The 21373-nt window shown below is 45.6% G+C and overlaps 1 protein-coding gene across 5 annotated transcripts in view; it reads right to left on the reverse strand.

Annotated features, from left to right (window-relative positions):
- The window catches only part of ATXN1 (ataxin 1), a 356661-nt gene that overhangs the window by 153185 nt on the left and 182103 nt on the right, over positions 1 to 21373 (reverse strand). For 4 of the 5 annotated variants that reach the window (XM_064476223.1, XM_064476225.1, XM_064476221.1 and 1 more), the window contains one exon: positions 14189 to 14250. The exons of the other annotated variant lie outside the window; for it this stretch is intronic. The gene's annotated coding sequence lies outside the window, so the exon portion shown is untranslated. The remainder of the gene's footprint in view (positions 1 to 14188; positions 14251 to 21373) is intronic. 5 annotated transcript variants of the gene reach the window in all.

Genomic DNA, 21373 nt, shown 5'->3' on the forward strand with positions numbered 1-21373 from the left:
AATATTGTACTTAGAAATTCTCTGAACTATAGAAGGTACTTGAAATTAATGAATAAATAAATGGATGCACAGATGGGTGAGAGGAATTACCCAATCGTAGCTCTGCAAAGTCAGAAGGAACCTTGAAAGGTTTCTCATCCCTTTAGGAAAGACTGAACTTCAAGGATGCAGGACAAGTATCTTTCTTAACGAATATTTACGAGAAATGGGCTCAATCACAATTTTAGTGTTGAAGGACTTTTACTGTATGGAAGCTTTTCCTTAAGTCTCTAAAGCCAAGTTTATAATATACCGTGTATGCCTGAATACAAGGTAAGGTTTTTCCCAAATGTTTCTCCTCAGAAAAGACTGAGTTCCCTTACTTCGTGAGTCCACAGAAAGCTTCTCATACCATTTGTTGGTCTCTTAAATACTTTATTTTAAACAACAAAGTACTCTTTATGGAAAATATGTTCTCTTGAAACCACCCCCATCAAAGCTAGTTTTGCATACTTAACAAAAGTCACCTAACAAAATCCACTGTGTTTGCTTTTTTTTTCTTTTTTCTCTTTTCAAGGAAGGAAACAGATTTAGCTAGTAATTATTCTTGTGAGTATGACTTTGCAGTTGCAAACATTGGGTGTCATTATAAATCAAAAAAGCATTTTAAAGATTGCTTTCTAAAGCAACGCAGTAAGTAGTTAAGTTGTATAGTTCATGAACACTCATTGAAAAAAAGAGGAAAAAAATCTCTCAATTTTGTTTAGTACCTGTATGTTATAGTGGTGGTTCCCAATATATTATGTCTCCCTGAATCCATGTTCACATTAACTGTGAGCTTGGCGCTGTGATTTCTTTTGGCCAGGAAGGTATTTAAAATGTAATCAATAGATAACAGGGATGGGTGCCTGTGGCTTAGGATAAAGTTCCTGGTGACAGCATCACACACAGATTCAAAATATATTGTATCTCAAGCGACACTGAGGTCAAGATAATGTGCTCTGGGAAAACTATATTAGATGACTTATAAAGTGGTTCAAAAGATGATGAAGATGCTCGTACTGTAGATAAAAGTTGTAAATTCTCTCACAAAACATTACAGTAGAAAAAAAGGAACATTTTTAAGTGAATCTAACGATGACTTCAAAAAGGTTTGTGAGGCTAAATAGTTCAAGTACAAATCTGATGCTTTTAACTAAATCTCTTAAAATGTTTACAGTCAAATTGGAAAAAACAAACAAACATTGGAAGGATGGAAGATAGCTTAAATTTGAACTTACATGATATATCTCAGACCCAAACCTCTTCTTGGTCTGTAGACCTGAAATATCCACTAAAGAGAATGTCCCACCACGCACAGCCCTTAAGACAGCTACCATCAAAAACACAGAAAATCACAAGCACTAGCAAGGATGTAGGGAAACGAGAACCCTTCTGCACTGCTAGTGGAATGTAAAATGGTGCAGCTCTTGTAGAAAACTATATGGTGGTTCCTCAAAAAAATTAAAAATAGAAATACCATATGATCCAGCAATTCCACTGCTGGGATTTCAAAGAATTGAAAGCAGGAACTTAAACAGCTATTTGTATACCCACGTTCATAGCAGCATTATTCACAAAACCCAAAAAAGTGGAAGCAACTCAAGTGTGAACAAAATGTGGCCTATAGGTGCAAGGGAATATTATTCAGCCTTAAAAAGGAAGGAACTCTGACATATGCTACAATGTGGATGAACCTTAGGAAAATTGTGCTAAGTGAAGTAACTGTTTGTCCTTCTGTGACCAACTTATGTGAGGTCTCCAGGGTCCACTTCTCTGAGGTATTTAGAGTAGTCAACTTCACAGAGACAGAAAGCAGAACACTGCTTGCCAGGGGCTCAGGGAGGAGGAATGGGAAGTTACTGTTTGATGAATGTGGAGGGTCAGTTTTGCAAGATGAAGAGAGTTCTGGAGATTGGTTGCACAACATGTATGTACTTAACACTACTGAACTGTACATCTAAAAATGATTAAGATGGCAAATTTTATGAGTCTTTTAGGACAATTTTTTTTTAAATAAAAAAGAATGTTTCACATACACCTTAAACTCAACATTTCCAAAACTCTGTTCTGCGCCTGTCCTCCCCATCTCCATGAAGGACACACTCATTTCCTCGGTTTCTCAAGCCAGAAATCGGGGAATGATCCTGGTAACCGCCTCCCTATCCTTCACCCACTTCAGATATCTACACGTTCTGCCCAGCGGACCTTGAGAACATACTGCTTCCTGAACCGTCGACTGCTCTCCGGTGTTGCTGCCACCACTCAAGTCCAAACCACCATCACTTCCTCTCCAGCCAGTTACAAGTTTTCTGCCCCGCTTCCCTGCCTTTCTGACCGTCCTCCAATCCACCCTTATGTGACTTTCCAGGTACTTCAAATTAAATCCGATCTCCTTGTCAAGTCCAAGGCTCTTCACTATCTGCGGTTTGCCAACACTAACTTCATCTCTGCCTCCTCTTCTTCTCACTAGCCCTGGCCTGCAGCCACACGGGTTCGAGGTCAGGTTCTTGGAATGCACCCAGCACTTCTCACCTCAAGGCCTTTGCATGTGCCATTTTCTCTGCCTCTCTGCAGTTTCATGTCTTCTCTTAAGCAAGGCTTTCCCTACCCACCCAAGCCATCGTGGGTCCATCCCTCCCACCTTGTTATTTTTGTCTCATGTCTCTGTTCTTTCCCCCTCATTTCTAATTATATTTCTTTACATGTTTATTGTCTGTCTCTTTCAGTCGACTATAAGCTCCTTGAGGGCAAGGGTTTCAATAGTTGGCCTAAGTAATTAAAAAAATTTGTTTTTCTTTCTCTAGATGCTTCAGCTGTAAGGTCAGGTTGTTTGAGATTTTTCTTGTTTCCTCATAATATCAGAGAGAAAACAGTGTTATGGAAAGAGCAAAGCAGGGTCAGAAGCCTGGGGTGCTATTTTAAATAGAAAGCACAAGGACAGCCTCTCGTAAGTGACCTGGGAGTGTTGTTCATCCAGGTCATCTTCCTGTTCAAACACACTCAACAGCTCATTTTGACTTTCCTATTTATGGCAATTGTGCAACTAGGCTTCTAACCATCCAGGATTAAAACTCCAGCATCCTTCGGGAAGCCCTCTGATCCTTCTTTCTCCACATCCTATCTCTTCTCTCTTCTCCCTGCTGCTAATTTTAATGTTATCTGTCCTATCAACTTCTTGTCTGGAAGCTGTTGTCACTCTCGACTCCAGTCTATCCTATATGCGTGCCAGATTCATCTCCCCAAACTATAGTTTCAATCAATTTTTGTTTCAAAAATCTCTTGTTGCTGGTGGTTCCTTTTTGCTTTCTGATTTAAGGCTGGTTTTTTCATCCTACACGGCCTGACAGTCCACAGTATCACTTCTATTTACCTTTTCAACTGTATCTCACACTTTCCCCATCACGGGCAAATGGGCTGCTTCTTGTTCCCTGGACATACACTTTGTTTCCCAGAATGTGTATCTGTGACCCAGCTGCCTTTGCCACACCTACCCATTCCTGTTACAGAGAACCCAAACCTCACGTTCAATTTCAAAATCACCTTCTCCATGAAAAAATCTCCATGCCTTCCCAATCAGAAGGGACGTCTATCTTCAGTGCCCTGAAGCACACTTTTACTTTGACTGCACGTTTCATCACATTCTGTCTTTTGCCATAATCACTTGTCTACTTTTTCCCAGTCCCTTTTCAGAGCATAAGATTCTAGAGGACACAGTGTCTACATCACCTACCATCTCCTTACTCAACTGCTATTTTGTTTCTTAAAGTCTGGTCCTTGGACAAGCAGCACTGGCACCACCCGGGAGCTTCTTAGAAATTCAAAATCTTGGGCCCTATCGGGTCAGAACCTGAAATTTAACAAGATCCCCAGGTGACCCCTACGCTCTCAATCAAGCTCACACTAGCTGCTCATTTAATACTTGACTGGTTGAACTGACTAGGAAAATAAAAGTATCAAAAATAAAACATAATTTACACAATTCATTCAAAGGTAACTGTGAGTGAATTATGCCTTTATCACATAAAATTATATTAAAATGATAGTTAGCAGAAGGTTAACTCTACCAACCTTCTAAGTGAGGAAAACCAATTTTGCCTTGGTCAGCTGAGATTTTGTAGTTTTATAAAGCTCGTCTACTTACGGGCAAGAAGCCCGCAGAGGACTTGCCCACTATTATCAATGGTATAATTTTCCTTTAATGCACTGGCTGGCCTTGAGAATATTTACTTCAAAGCTTTAAAGAGTCTTCTGCCACCTCCAGTAGACTTGCAACAGATGTGCTACAGATGTAAGATGGATCCTCATTTGATGTACCAAGAGCCCTACTGTGCTGCTCTGTAACAAAGCTTTTGAGTTCCTCCTACGTGGTAGACAAAGCATAGCAAGGAAATACAGACTTGATGTGACATGAACTCAATTCCTGCAAAGTACGGGTTTCGTTCCCTTGGGGATGAGAAGAGGTGGCAGTTGGGACTGGTCTCCCTAAAGGGCACCATGCCGGCCACTAGGGGGCATTCACATGGGAACCAAATTGTCCTGATTTCAGTAACTCAGAAAGAAGATACAGCTTGCATGGAATTTACAGGGCAACTGCTTCAGTCTTCCACTCCCCCTCATAAACCCACAGGGAGCAAACACCTTCGGTGATGTGGAATTATCCTTTATCTCCTCTGTCTTGTAACACGAGAGACAATAAGCGAGTAAGCTGGAGTCTACTGCAGGACTGGGGCTTGACAAAGGGCGTGGCCTGCCCCTTGCTCGATTTCTGTTATTCACATGTCTCCGCCCATTCACTCTTCCTTTCTCCCTCAGAACCATCCCAGCCACACACAAAGCCAGAAATGCCCACCTTCCCTGGACTGCTAACTCATGATCTTAGAAGTTCCAACTGATAATATACCTGCTGCATAAACGTCTTTTGGGGAGCAGGAGATAGAGAAGCAAGGTCAGAGGGGCCTGGAGCAAACAGCATTCACTATGAGAAGAGTCAGCAGAAGTGAAAATAAATGGTCAGTCTCGGGCCCAAGCACTGCCTGTGTGGTCGGCCCACAACTAGAGGAGCCCCCCAGGCAGCCTGGCTTCCTTCTGCACCTGAGCTTCTACGGGTGGGGCTCTGACCTCGCTCCCTCAGCCCTCACCACGTCCCTCTAATCTTTGTGCAGACTCAAGGGTAGGTTTAATTACAGGACAGGACGCCCTGAGGCAGCCAGGTGTTAGCTGGCGGCACAACACAGGCGTCCCTCCCCATGGCCTCAGAGAGACTGGGATGCTGTTATCCTCAGAAGTCCTGCCACCCAGGCTGGTACGGAAGGTCTGACCACAGTTTTCATACTTCCTCAGAAAGCACCATTTGCTTGAGTATCTCTAAATACCTCCTGCTGACGACACGCTCTGCTCTGATGCTGTGTACCCAGGGAATGTATGACGATCACAGAACCAGGACACAGCCGGATGTGACAACAGGAGCATCTCAGATCACCTCTCCACTCCACGGAAAGTGGTGCATTTTAAATTAAAAGGGAAGCCGCTGCTTTGTTTACTCTTCTCTCAATGAGAAACCTGGACTCCATGGACACCCGTTTTTCAAATACTAAAATTTAGAAGAACAGTATTTAAGTTCTAAACATTGAAAAGGCACTCTTTTAAGACAGAAGCAACTTTCAAATGCAAACCTCCCCCGCCCCAACATGTCAAAAAGCCAAGAGGAACTGGATGGGCTGAGGAAAGTCTAAGGCTGGCCCTGGGACCTGCTTTCTCAGAGTTCTGCCTACAGGTTTTCAGACACCAAGAGCAGGAGTCCTGTGACTCAGGGTGAGTGAGAGCCGAAGCCAGGGGCCGCAGCACGAGTGGAATATGCATTAAAACAGTGATGGGAAAAGTGGCTTAGACCCCCTGCCCACGACGGCCACCACCTAACCAGAAACGAACAAGCATCACTTTCTAGGAATTTGTTAGTGGCTGTGGTCACGTGTCCTCCCTGAACTCAGGTTTCCTTTGACCAAATGTTAACATAGCGTCAATGTGGTTGAGAGGCCCCTGGGATTCACCATTGAAATAGAAGGCTTTGTAAGTGACGTACCTGGTCAGCATCTGTTTTCTGTTTGTTTGAGTTTTGGGTTTTCTTTTTTTCTTTAAGCACAAGTATATTTCAAAAGTTCAGCCAATGGTTAGGGAGATGTTTGGGGCACTGCGAATCCCCTCTCTGGCAATGGGGCTAATCTCACGTATGAGTTTTTCAGTCCCTGAGTTGAGAAGACAGATTAAATACCCAGCAACGTGTTTATCTTCATTAAACAGCAAATGCACTTTCAAACGACATCCGACAGGACAGAGATTACTGTTCACGATAATGGAAAGTGATCAAAAGCCCAAGATGCTCTAGTTAGCTTACTCTGAAGCCTGTTTCTGCTTGAGTTTCTCTGCAAAGCACATCAAAAGAATAGAGCTATCGCGGGAGACTCGAAACGTTTAAAGCCTTCTAGAAACAAGGGAGAAACTACGCTTGAAACCAGACAAGATGGGGAACAAAACAAAGGTGACTTCCACCTTCTCCCCGAAACACAGTGTATCACAATCTATAAATAGCTCAGCCTCTGTTTAAATGTATACTCCTTCCCGACCCCAGGCAAGATCGAGGCTTCCCATCATCTTACTATTTCAAAGAAGTCTTACTTAAGGGGCAATCTAACAAATCGTGGTGGTCTTATGGGTTTGTAAGAGGGCTTGAAATGACGAGGAATGCCAAGTATCTCCCATGCCAGGTGGGGCCCTACTCCTTGCTCAGTTTGGAGAAGGGGTAAAGCTTTCATAGAGAGCAGAAGCCCAGACGTCAATGAATGCAAGCGGGGGAGGGGGGTCTACCCAAGGGCAGCGTCAGAAGGGCCAAGGGCATCTGGGGGAGAGGGACGATGCCTTGAAGCCCTTCCCCTCTATCACTTTCTGCATCTCTGGCCAGAGGTGCCTGTTTCCCAGATCCACACGGAAAGCGAGGAAGGCAGGTGGTTAGGAGTTTTCTCCCCTGCTAGCATCTTCCCAGCTCCAGCCTATATTCAAGGAAGAGGGACCTGGGGCTGATGGACTCCTGAATCCCAGGGACCTGGCACTCACTCTGGTCCCCGGGAGCTGAGAGTTGAGGTGTGTGAGCTCCACACAATTTAGCCTCCCTCGTCAGACTGTCCTCTGCCACTAGAGACAGGCGCCTATAATAAAAAGTGACACAGCCAGCCCCAGAAAGAAAAATGGGAATGCAATACATTGCTCCTCTCTCCCATCAAACTGCCTGCTTTCCTGTTTTCTCACATCAAAACTGCCACTGTCCTGTCAGACCAAAAAGACAGAGAAAGAAGGCAGTGCTCAGGGGCCTCGTAAAGCCGGAAGAACTGCCAGCTTGCAAAAATTTGACCAACAAAATGTTCGTTACCATGCGGTTCCCAAAGCTGTGGGGAGTTTGTGTCTGATAGTGAGACAAGCCAGCAGGAGAGAGTGACAGTTCTCACGGTGTGGACGGTGAGCCCTCTCTTACCAGGGGCTAGGTGTGGCAACATTTAATTCTACTTTCTCGCCCACACTTAAACCACTTTATCTCCACTAGAGGGCCAGGATGGGGGTGAAATTTCAGCCTGATGACTCTGCGGCTGAGTTAAGAACTGATCCCAAACCTTGGGGAGGCAGGGAAGGAAGAGCTGTGAAAAGGTTGGGGTTAAGACAACATTCAGTTACTCAAAGGGGACTTATCTTGGTCTAAGGCTATTCCCCAATTCTACCCAAGAAGGCTCAACTCACAGAACACTGTTACTACAATCAGCTCAAAAAATATAAAATAGGGCACCCCCAACAGCCTCCTGGGCTCAAAGAATCAGTTATCTCAACTCCTTCCCTTGTTTATGTCCAAGCAATCGTCCTGTTTTCATCAACTCTTTGTCTTGTCGACCACACTGCCCTCTTCATAAGGCTCCCAGTTATCAAAATCTTATCTCCTTCTGCCTGTAATCACCTCCTGACCAGGGCCCCAGGCTCTGGTATCCCACCCGCCCCCATCTCCTGGGCCACGAACACAGCTGTAAAGCTAATCTCACGGAGACATGGTTGGTTACATCATCAGCTTGCTGAACATTCCCCAGTGATTACCAACCCCCGGTTGAGGACCCTGTCCCACAGCACTGCCCTGTCCACACTGAAACAGGGACAGGCAGGGCACTCAGACCCCTCCCGCTCCACCACCCGCACCCCTGCCCCAAACCAGAAACCAACAAGCTCCATCTCCTAGGAATCTGTTAGGAGCTGTCGTCACAGGTCCCCCTGGCATTCGGGTTTTTCCTGATCAAATATTACACACGGAGACGTGGTTGAGGGGCCCCATTCTTTGGTCTGACACGTGGTATGCCCCCACCCCACCTGGCTACAGTAACCGCGGTGTATACTTACCGCTCTCCTCCTCACTCTAACTCATTTCCTCCTGTCTGCCATCCCCCGCCCTCAGCAAATCTCACCGTGAGCCCTGCACGCAGCCACTGGTTAACTCAGAACTGACGACTTAATATTTTCCCATTAGGAAAGAATCTCCCCAAACATAATGACAATTATTTACTTTCATTAACTAATACCACTCTGCTGGCACGGGATAACTAGGGATTAAGCGGAGAGCTGCCATAAGACCTGAGGGACTCATCTAGGGACTGACGTCAGCCACGGCCTCAGGATTCTCTGTCAACCGTGCCTAATCACAGGTTGGCCTCGTGACCATTTCTTACTTATTCGTGTTGATCCCAAAGTTTGTGGCCCTATTTAATAACATAGGCCTGGGCTTCTATAGGATTCCCATTCATCCATTTGTCCATTTATACAATCCTCCTGAGAGGCAGCAGGGAATAACAGCCCTGGAAATAGACTATCTGGGAGACCGTGGGCTGGTCCCTGACTCTCTCTATGCCCCAGTCTCCTCATCTGTAAAGTGAGAGTTAAGTGTATCTTGTAAGGGTGTTGTGAGAATTACACAAGCTAATATACAGAAGGCACTTAGAAAGTTATTTCAAGCACTAAGACAGCAGTACATGGCATGTTGAAAGTACTTTAATGCTAGTACTATTTACTGAGCACCTACTACATGGCAGATGTTAGAGAAACAAGGATGAATAAGGGGTTGCCCAGTTCCAAGTTTACAACCACTTAAGATGGTAAGCATAGCAACAAATGAGTGAATGCAAGTGTTACAGAGCCAGATCCAGAAAGAGGGAGAATACGCAAATGCACACTCACACACAGAGATGCATGCTCACACACATGTGTACAGCTCTTGGCAACTGGTTACAAATGAGCAGGTGCTCCTTCCCCTTGGATGAAGGGAAGCCAGAAAGCTCCACAGAGAATGTGACAGCTGAACTGAGTCGTGTGTGTGTGTGTGTGTGTGCGCGCGTGTACTTCTAATTCAGTTTTAATACTTGTGAAACAATGTCTTAAAATCTCATTTTCACCTATTTTTAAAATTGAAGTACATTTGATTTACAGTGTGTTTTGTTTCTGGTGTGATTCAGCTAGATAGGTTTTTTCATATTCTTTCTCATCATAGGTTATTACAAGGCATTGAATATAGTTCCCTGTGCTGCCCAGTAGGACCTTGTCGTTTACCTAGTCTGTGTATAGCATGAACTGAACTGAGTCTTATGACATGACTAGGTGTGTGCTAGGCAAGACGGGGCACAGGACACCCAGGCAATTAAGAAGTGTGAGAAGAGGCATAAAACAACATTTATGCACGTACTCATTCAACAAGTACTTATCGAGTGCCTCCTATGCGCCTGTGTCACTTTATGGACTGGGATCCGGCGGTAAATGACACCAATGAGGTTTCTGCTTTCAGTGAGCTAACATTCTAACAGAGGTGGCAAATGATAATCCAGTGGACAGATACACAAACCCAAGAGCTATGAAGAAAACACAGTGGGTAAGATGGTTAGACGGAGACTGGGAACCAAAGTGTAGACGGTGAGAGCCAGGAGAAAAAGCCAGAGGCAAACCCCACGCCCACCACTCTGTTTTCTGTGGGAAGGATTTTCCCTAAACCCTCCTGGCCTCTAACTCCATTCTTTTTTTCTTCCCAGGGATGTAGGGCGAGTTACCCGGCTGGGAGCTAAAGCTGGCATGGACCACGCCTCTCCTTGGGGGAATGTTAACTCCACTGGGTAGAATTAGATTAATTAATCTATCACTGGGTAGAGTTAAAACATTGAGCACCTAGGGGGCGGGGGGGTTTGGTCTCTTTTTCCTTCCTTCTTCAGGGCCACAGTGGCCTCGGGACGCAAACCTTCCCTGCAGGTGGGCTGTGCCCAGGCCCAGTCGGGGCGTGAGAAGGTGGGAAGCTCTTGCTGGCTCTCATCCTAAAACACAAACTCTAACTCAGTTAACTGTTATCCGTCACATAGGTACATCCTGGCCTCCATCTGCCTTCTTGTCTTGTTTCTTGGTTGGCTCAGAACTTGAGAAGAGAAGAGTACTCTTTTCAAATAAAAGTTTTATATGATAAAAACCTCCTCTTCCCAAACGGACCTCAAAACTAAATTAGGAACCACTATCATAATCTATCAGACCTGTCACCTTAATGAAAATTCCTTCCAATCTCTTCCTTAGTAGCTCAAAGACATTACTAGGGGTTTGACTGAGAAGTCTGGCCCACAAGGTATAAGGCAAATTCCATAGAAGGAGTGAACCCTGGGGGTGACGAGGCGGAGGACGACTTCAGTGCCACTGAAAACCCTGGGGTACACAGTTCATGGTCGGTAGCCACAAAGAGGAAGACAAGGAAATGCAAAGTCTTTAGATATACTTACCTTGTGATTTCACATCTACATTTTTTTTTAAACCACACCAGTTAAAAGAGTTTCTTGAATTTATCTTTCTCTGAAGAATTTAAAAGAATTTTCAATACATTTACACACTTGCCTCACAGCTTCCTTATGAGATCGGATGAGACCATAGCATTATTATCAAGAAATATTAACGACATGTTACTGTCTACGGGGTTCAGTTCTGAGCATCAGAGAAATTTTTTTTAAAAAAGATAAAGAACAAGATAGATGGCTCCTGACCTCAAAGGTCTTACCCTCTACCTAGAAAGACTCCTCAGGCCCCCAAAGCATGATGTATCAAAAAAGGAAAAACACAAAAACCAATGTCAAATAGATGGCGAAGATTTTTAAGATGTTTCAGGAGTTCAGGGAGACAAAGCATCCGTTGAAATCAAGAGTGATTACAATGGTTTCACAGAGGATTTCAGAGATGAGAAAACATCAGAGACATGTTAAAACCCCAACCACACACCCTGGAGCAACTGCATTTAGAAACAGCACCTCCGGGGGAAGCTCCTCGAAGCCATGCCATGTGCACTGTATTTCTCGGTGCAGCCCCACCATTCCTGCCCCAGGAAGGGCCCCCTCAATGCGTATGGAGCACATTAAATGGGTCCTCTGTTTCCCGAGATCTCACAGAGCCCCATTTCAGTGCCTAATATCCAGCCAGGAGCAGCGGACCGCGATGTGCAGGAAGCGCTCTGCCCACAGTGCCATTCTCACAGGGATGATGAAAAGAACAGACTATCCACCGACTCGGGTCTGCTAGGGCAGGGAGGTTCTGCCAGCCCTGCTGGCACACCCAGGGGCCTGCAGAATTTTACTGCAGACCCTGCCTTCTCCCTCATCAGGTCCCCAGCTGGGGGTGGGGACAGGAGGCAAGTGTTCACGGCAGAGATCAACAGTAACAATTACGCAGCCCACGCTTTCCAGGAGGGCAAAGGCAGCTCAGGATAAGGTGGAAAATAAAAGGGGGCATCAGGGCTGTGCTCATCCTGCCCAGGATACCCCGGCTGCCACACTCATTTTATTCTTTTCTGGCTGCACAGACATGTTGCTATGGAACCAATACACGCCACTGTTCCTTGGCCTCCAGCAAATAAAATCGCAGCGCTGGCAAGAGCCTTTCCCTAGATTTCCCTTAAAGGGATACCATTGATGGCGAGCACCATTCGACCTTGGAGACAGCAGAGGCATCTTTTCAGGGTCCAGCCCGGCCGCACACCAGGAGGTGGAGCCCAGCGACTCGTGTTTTACAAGGCGCTCACGCGTGCAGCACGTGGACCTGCGCGGTTCCAACCCAAGGCACGGGGTCAGCCTCTGGGCTGCTTTTTAAATAAGACACACATGGCTCTGGCGTGTGTTTAGTTCCCCACCCCTCAACCGGTAAAAGCAATCAGCTTGTAGTATTTGAGGTAATGATTTGATGCCTCCTGACGGTCGACTTCCAGCTGCTTAAGACCCCGTAGGAGACCCAAGTTACCAAGAGTGGTCGACGTGAGGTCAGGTGGTCCTTGTTTTCTCGCTTTACAGCTTCTCGCCTCACACTCTACCAGTTTATTCACTTAAAAGAGTAGCACGAGGTAGGCATGGACCTTGGCGCGTTTCCCCTCCTCCTAAGACTAAAACAGGGCACAGCTGAGGGCCTTATCAACCTGATTCCACAGAGACCCTCAGATTCCCCAGCGCGCAGCAGATCGCAAGGTCCAGCGTTTTAGTGTGGAAGTTTATCCGGGGATAAACTTTTCGGGCCTTCCTTGGAGAAGTTGAGGGAATGGAAATCCTCAGGGTCACACTTCTAATGATGCACATTCATGCCTACTGAGTGAGCACTGAGCAGGGGGACTGTCCCTCAGCAATCAGCAACCCACGTTTTAAATTTCATACAGTACGTTGGCAGAAAGCAGACGATCTCTGCTCCCCGATAAGATTTATCAAGTTCCTTATTAGTGACTCCAGGAAGGGCAGAAGGAAGGCTCCATTTGTTAAGATAAAGTGATTAAGTTGACAAGTGGGATAAAATAATGGACCCAGACTCTCAATACCACACTTAGATCAATCCCCAGACGAGATGAAATGTTTTGGAAATACGTGCACTGAGATCATCAGCCTAAATGAACGTTACCCAGACCTGACACAAGCATCTCAGGAGAACCACAGGAAGAACCTCCTGGGACCCCATGTTAGCACATTCTCCATCATACCCCACAACCAGGCTCTCGTGTAAAAAGTATCAATGTTTCTGTGAAGCAGTGTTTCTCCGAGAGTGTCCGTGACCGGGGTCACATTTGTACCGCACTGCAAGAAACCTGTTAAGCGTCACACTGCAGGTGCAGGCAGCCCCGAGGCGGGGGAGGGGGGGCGCCGGCCTGCAGCTGGCCAGCACACACCCGCAGGTGCACCGTGGCTTCTAGCTGCAAAACAGGTGGACCCCGCATCTCAGCACGTGACACGGGGTATTGCAAATGCCGTGGTTTGGGAAAGGCGCAAAGGAAATGAAAAATATGCTGAGATGAGGTCCATCGTGGGAGCGTTCTGGGCACATCCACTCCATTAATCTCTCGTGGCAGTAGCCAAGGGTGATTACTAGAAAGTTAAGCAGCCGGAAGACATCACTCCCGACACTTGCACGGGAGGGGTGCTAGCATTAGCTGACTGGTATAACATCAGGTTGAACCACCTCTAACTGTATCCTCAGAAGGCATTGAGATTCAAAAGGCAGCTCTGTGCGGGGGGAGGTGGGGGGGTAGGGGATGGCCGCCAGAAGCTGGGAGTCAAATGCCTCGCTCATAATCTAGGCTCAGACCGGGGGCGGGAAGCGCTTAAGGGGCCTGACTGCCCTGTCTGCACACGGGGGCTTTGCCAGATGAGCAATAAGGTCCCTCTAGTGCTCACACCCTATTATTCTCTGCCGTGGTGTCAAAATAAAACAGTATGTCACATGAACACAACGTATGGGGTCTCCCTGCCCAAGGCCGGGTTTCTGTGCGTCAGCTACTGAAAAAAAAAAAAAAAAAAAAAACAGAGGAAAACCCTCTCTCAGCCACTCTGGGAGCTGAACAAGGTAATAGCAATGGTGGTAACAACTCAGAAGAGAGGAAACGTGTGAACAGCCAAAAGAAATGGCAGAAAAAACACAAGAGAGAAGCACTCAGCTCTGAAGGGAAGAGGAGGTTTGATGAGTAAAAAGAACAGCCTGGTTCCAGGTGGGAGAAAATTTGGAGAGAATGAGCACTTATCAAGCACTTTTTTTGGAGCATCACAATAACTGGATAAGCTGTTGCTGTGAGTAGAAATACACACAGAAGAGTCAAAGGCTCACTCACCCTGTGAGAACAGCAGATTGGTCTCCTCTCCACCCAGAAAACGGACTAATTTCTTTGGAAAACTGTAAGAGAAAAGGTTAAAAATGAAACATTAAACCCCTCCTGTAAGTCAGCACAGGTGTGCAGGCCAGGAGATAAGGAATCCCAGCTCCTGGCCCTTTGGCACCTACTAGGTGCACAGCTAGTGTGTGAAGAGTGTGGACGCACGACTGCTTTGCTGACTACGTGAACTTACAAAACAGAGCCCTGAACAATTACCATGTAGAAAGTGATTCCTTTATCTGGAGATGAGTGAACCCTACAACAAAGGAGTGTTATCGGCAAAGAAAGAGCCCAGAGACAGCGACAGAAACACCAGCGGCTTATTGGACAGGGGGAATTCTTACACAAAGGTCCTGGAGCGACATCCCACCGTGTGCGGCAGACGGCGAGCAGGAGACAACACCAACCCCCACCACTCGGGGGAGGAGGAGGAGGAGGCTTCCATTTATAGGGGGAATTGGTGTCAGGTGGGCTCAGTTACCAGGGACGACTTAGGCCCCATAATTAAGAGGATTGGATAGTCATGTGAGCCAGGCAGAGCCTGGTCGAGCAGGGGCCATGTAGAGAGAGCAAGAGGACAGCCATCTTGAACACAGGCGTACGTTGTGGTGCCTGGGAAATCATTTTTTAGGTGGATCTTTTAAAATCTCGTGTCTGCACCCCCACAGTGGGGCTAACTGCAGATGTCTTCATAAGTAACCAGAGCGCCCCACTTCTGCACTTTGCACTTCCCCAAAATGGTGTGCCCACAGTTCCATTCATCTCCTCCCGAGTCAACGACCCCCCAGGGGACCTGTAATGCAGCGCGGGAACATGGGCCTGGCAGAGAGGCCCTGGGGGCCACGTATCAGGCGGACTGAGTAATCCCGTGAGGAAGCCGCGGTGACTGAGATAACGTGTGGGAAAGAACCGAGATGATGTGAATGTTGGAAGAGGAAGCCTGAGAGACAAAGGGAGATAAGGGAGCGACAGCAGCAGACGGTTTAATCTGCATCACATAAGGAACTAACCCCGAGATCCAAGTTTTAAAAAATTTCCAGAGACTGCTTTAAAGGCTCTCTGCAGGTTCAGGAGGGAAGGAGGGAGCTCAAGTCTAGCTCCCGAGGTTGGCAAATTTCACACGACCCCAGAGGGCTGGGGATTAAGTCTCCAGCTGAAAGAAAGCCACTGCTTTTCCTCCCTTTTCCGAGAAGGAAAAGAGGGCTGCGGCCACCAGGGCTGTGTGGGGGGTCTCTTCCTCTGAACGTGTCCATTGGAGACACATTGCCAGACTCAAGTTTCTCAGAACCTTCTAGATGCGCCTCACAGTCCCAGAGAGCAGCCCACCGTCAGGCTGTGCTGGGGGCGGCGAAGGCTACTGGGACCACGTGCTTCCTACCCCTGAGAAGGTCATGCTCTAACTGAAAACACTACAGGGTGCGCACGGCCAAAGACGGCCCACGCTGGTAAAATCTCCAAGCACCTTCTTTTTAAAGCATCACTTTATAAACCACTCACATACATTCACCTTTTCATCCTCACGGCAAACCAGAGGTCCACAGCCAGAATCACCAAGACCCCAAACCCTGATTTCAGAGGTGGGACCAAGTCTCAGTCTCAGCTCAGCCACCTACCAGCTGTGCCATTCAGGTGACATAAACTCTCAGAACCCTTTCCTCATTTGCATGATGGCGGTAATAGTATCGACTTCACATCATGTTTCAAGTTCTCAGGGCAGTGCTTCGCATGGAGAAGAGACTTAATAAAAAGGAAACGCTTGAGTGCCGTGTGGCAGAACACGTCTACAGATCTGGGGCAACAGGGAGGACACAGGAGAGCTTTTTTTTTTTTTTTAATAATTTTATGACTTATCAAAATGTGGGTACTTGTGTTCTCTCTTTCCCCACCCTCCCAAAATTACATCAGAGAAATGAGAACAAAGTAACACCATTTACTGTGAACAATTAGAAAATACAGACGGGATGGGAGGGGACAAATAATACAAATCAGCAAAAGTCCCAGTAATAATCACCGTGAACATTATGGCTCTCTCCTGTATACAGAATAATCAAGTATACAGAATAATCAGACAGACACTTACATAAGTAAAATTACATACAGACAATTTATTCGTAACGTTCTCTGATAGCATTCACATTGTTCTGCAGTCTGATAATAGTTCACTTGTTATATTGTAAACCTCTTAACGCCAATAAATCCATCTCTGTCATAACTGTTAACCAATCCGTGTCCCACAGTTATGAGAAATGACTACACGTGTGGTAGGGTGTGGTCCTTTTGCTTTCCGCACTTTCATCAAGATTGAGAAAGGCTGCTTGTATACAGATCAGAAGTCTCGGCAAGAAAAAACTGCGTTTGAGTGGGTGTAGCTGAGAAGAATACAAACTAGCACATATACCGCAGGGAATAATATCACAAATCACAATACTCAGTTAGTTTCCAACATGGTGAAAGGGGACAGAATTTTAAAGACTAGGGCGAATGGTGGAGAGAGATGCCTATTTCGAGTATGAAATCAGAAACCTGAGGTTGAAGAAATGTCCTTGTTTTCAGTCCGGTCACGGTAGAGTTACTTAATGATACAGAGAAAAGCAAACTGAAAACTGTAGACTCTTGAGTGAACCTAAAAATTATAATCACATTATATGAACTTGAAAACTTACCAAAAAATCAGAATTTGCCATATTTACAAGATATCAAGAGTTGGAATGTTTGTGGAGTCTCAATATTTCTGATCTAATTTCCTTCTCGAAGAGAACAGTTGGTTTGGTAAAACATATGTGATATAGCTTAATTGAGTTGCATGACACATCCTTGTCCTCCATCAAGAAAATCATGCCATACCTATAAATGTGACTGACCAGCAACACTTCAGGAAAATACCACTTTTGCAGGGAGGCTGGGGAAGTGAATGTATCCCCACAATTGGCAGAGTGTAGAGCGACTTCATCCTCCAGTTATGAGTGTAACCCTTTAAAGTACCACCAACATGCTCCTACAAGCCGGCAGGAGATGTGGGCTTGCCAGCGAGTAGCCAAGAAAGACAGGACATACCATGGCAGCAGAGAAATGCCAAATCAGATACCCGCCAGGAAATCCTGGAGAGACCAACAGTGGACAAACATAGAGTTGGACTTGAAAAACCAGAATCTACAGTGAATGCATAGGTGATAACCCCTCTGTAGGCTACCTTTCAACAAAAGTTCATGCCTTGTCTAGCTTGTGCAATTTTTAGGGGAAGTGACAATCTGTGGTGGTGGGGGGGTCACACCTTTAGAGATTTCATGTGAAGTAGAATTAACATTGGAAGATAAGAACTCAGACCTTAAGTTTTAGCACTGGATAAAATCAGAGAGAGCATCTCTTTGGCAACTCCCACTGGGGTCTTTACTGTATCATGGAATATGGACTGAGCTGCTTTTAACAGATCTCTTTTGATGGTATGATTCAGGAACCAGTGAGCTGTTCCCAGATCTGACCATGAACTTCTTCCAGGGACAAAGTCTGTGTTTTGCTTCACTCTCTCATGGCCACTGCTTTCTCCATGAGAGGAAACCAGATGGTGAGGCTGGGCTGTGTGCTCTCTAACGTCTCTTTTATGCAGGGAAAGCTACATAATGCACATTCTTAACTTCACTTTCAAAGGGCCCTTTGCATCCTTTGATGGTGTACATGGGGTGGCCTAGAGAACATTCTGTACAGCAGACCTAGCCATGGAAAACGGTGGCTGAGATTCTAACGTCCGCATCCAATTGTGTGTCTCCAGTGAACATCACCTAGCCAGGAAAACTGGCTGATACTCTACATTCCACACTTACAATATATTTTTGGACTACTGACTTTGGAAAATTCTGTCTTGCCGTTGTATCATGTCGTCCTGAGTAAGAACTAGATCCCTTAACATCAGCTACTACCATTTACTGGGTGGCTCATTATGTCCACAAGTTTTTACCTGTTATCCCGAATCTTCACAAAATCTCTGTAAAACGGGTCCTTTTAGCCCTCTGGCGCAAATAAGGAAAACAAGCTTCAAGATGAGTGACCTAGCTAAGGTCACCTAACCAGGGAGCTAACTAACAAAGCAAGAATTCAAAGCCAGGTTTGTCTGGGTTTCACGGCCAAAGAGAAAAGAGATGAGCCCCGTGGCAACGTGCATGTGGATTTTACATTAAAGCCCAGGATGCAGCATTTTGCCAAGAACGAAAAACAAGCACTGGCTTTCACTAAATGCACAGATACTTCTTTTTCAGGTTATTTCTTTTTCAGATTATAAAATATATGGCGGCAGCCAGCTAGGATGCTAGAACAAAAGCCATCCAGGACACTGGCGAGTCATGCTTTAGCCGTCTGTCCAGCAGGTGCTGGGCCAGCGCTCGTCAGGCAGAGCAGCAGGACCGAAGTGCTGACAGTTGCAATGACACAAAATGTAGCCTCGGCAAGTCGGCCTAACAATTATTTCACATCATTCTGATTATGAGCCACAAGCATGCAATCAACGGCACAGAGACGCTCTTAAATGATCTCCATCAGCAGTTTACTTCAGCTAGCAAAGCGTGGCAGATGGAACACACTCTCATCTGACCTAAACGCAGTGTTAATGACCCAAACACAAAGAACGTGCAGGGACCACGGCGGCACGAGGGTGCTGGCCTTGCTGGGGGCCATTGGTTATGATAGATGCATTTTATTTTGTTCAACTTTTCCATTTACTATCTCAGAGTAAATAAATAACTCTTCATGTGTTTCTCATCTGATACATTTAGCCACAGTCTAACTCAATTTAAAGACTTAAGCTTACAAATTTCCCAGACCTAATACTGCATTGTTGTACTATCTCTGTAAGGAGCACGATTCATATTCCATCGTAAATTTTTATGGGTGTGCGTCTCCCAGACTCAGTTGTGGCCCAGCTCTGAGAGCATGGAATTTATATCATTTATCTCTGTATTCCTAACACCTAGTGCCTGGCATATATGGTAGACAATCAAAATATGCAGAAATGAATGAATTCTCATCCAACCATAAAGAAGGCATATTTACTGAGTGCGTGAATGACCCTCAAGTTGTTCTGAGAAGTCTCTAGTATTTCAAATGGCAATATCTGAATTCCAAAACCTGCCTACCAGTTGAAAAGATGACTGTAAATATATACCAAGAAATTCAGTAGAGATCTGTTCTTAGGAAGTAAAAACACATAAAAATAAGGAAATACTACCCTGGTATCCAATGAAGAAAATCATTTGCAAAGGGCTTCCCACCAGCCTGTAACTTAAGGGGGAGACAGTATTTTGGGAGTGGTTTCCAAGGAGAGTAGTTAAAATCACTATGGGTTAGAGAACCAGATCTGGAAGAGAAACAGTGCAAATGGGCAAAGGACTTGAATTGACATTTCTCCAAAGATCATCTACAAATGGCCAATCAGCACATATAAAAAAAATGCTGAGCATCACTAATCATTAGGGGAAGGCAAATCAGTGCCATAATGGGATACCACTTCAAACCCCTTAGGATGGCTGTTATTAAAAAACAACAACAAGCGAACAAAACCAGAAAATAACATGCACTGGCCAGGATGCGGAGAAACCCTTGTGCATTACTGGTGGGAATGTAAAATGATGCAGATACAGCTACTGTGGAAAACAGTATGATGGCCCCTTAAAAAATTAAACCACCGAATTACCATATGATCCAGCAATCCCACTTACGGGTGTAGATCCTGAAGAACTGAAAGCAAGGACTTGAACATACATCTGAACATCCATGGTCATCGCAGCATAATTCACAAAAGCCAAAAGGTAGATGCACTCGAGTATGAATAAACCAAATGTGATACATGCACACAATGGAATATTTAGTGGCCTTAAAAAGGGAGGAAACTCTCACACAGGCTGAGACATGGAGGAACCTGGAGGACATGATGCTAAGTGAAACACATCAGTCACAAAAGGAAAAATACCGCACGATTCCACTTATATGAGGTCATCAAATTCATAAACAGAAAGTAGAATGGTTGCCGGGGCTGGGAGGGGGAGTGAGGGGGAGTCAGTGCTTCATGAGGACAGAGTTTCCGTTTGGGAGGATGGATGGTGGGGATGGCTACACAACGATGTGAATGTACTTACTGTCCCACCGTGAACTGTACACTTAAAAATAACCAATTTTATTTTATGTATATTTTACCACAATTAAAAAAAAAAGTGACTTCCAATCACTTGGCCCTTTAAGGGAGGTTTGCAGGTGATCTGTTTGGACCAGGTTATCCCAAGGAGGTCCAAGTCAGTCATGCTCACAACAGCTGGTTTACGAGAGGCAGCTGAGGAATTGCAACCTGGCTTGAGGGTTCCAGGAAATCAGGTAAAATTTGACAGCTTCCACATCTAGGAATCATTTGGACTAAAAGAGCATATGACTCTGAGCAAACTTGGCACCTAAGAGATCCGTGGTACGGTCAGAACGCCTGCAATATTCTTTTCTAAACGCTGCAACCTCAGAGATTCAGCTTGACAGCAGATCAGGAGTACCGTCAACGACAGGTAAGAAGAAAAGTTAGGAAAGTTTACCTCCACGACGGAGGGACACAGAGAAGAGCAAAGAAAGGTAAAACAAATCCCTATAATGGAGGCAAAGCAACTCGACCTTTCAGGACGACACTGAAAACTTACAATCTCCAGTTACGGGTAAAAGAAGTCTTCCCCTCTTCTAAAACTGCTCTCCCTAGACACACACGTCTGACCACTTTTAGTTGACTCTTTCGAAACATAAGCACCTCTGAGTGTAATTCTGCACAACGCTCGAAACCACAGGCCATGCACAAGAGGTGACCTCATGAAAACTGTCCGTATTTGCACAGCACTATTTCGGGGATTACTCACATATCCTCACAGCCTTGCAGAAGTCAAGCTAGTGGAGTGCTGTGTTGCCTACCACAGGCGGGAGGATGCTGAGTCACGGCTTCCCAGCTGAAGGACAACGATACCCCTTCTTCCCACATTCTTGATAAGAAATAGGAAGATTCTTCCAAACCAACGCAACCATGAGGAAGGGGCAAAGTCCTCCGGCCACATTGCTTGTATATGACACCGATGACCACCCTCAGGTGACGACAGATCCCCTCCCGCTGCCAAAACAAGGAGGAAGGCTGGG

The sequence above is a fragment of the Camelus dromedarius genome, chromosome 19 (assembly GCF_036321535.1).
Source record: "Camelus dromedarius isolate mCamDro1 chromosome 19, mCamDro1.pat, whole genome shotgun sequence".
NCBI lineage: Eukaryota > Metazoa > Chordata > Mammalia > Artiodactyla > Camelidae > Camelus > Camelus dromedarius.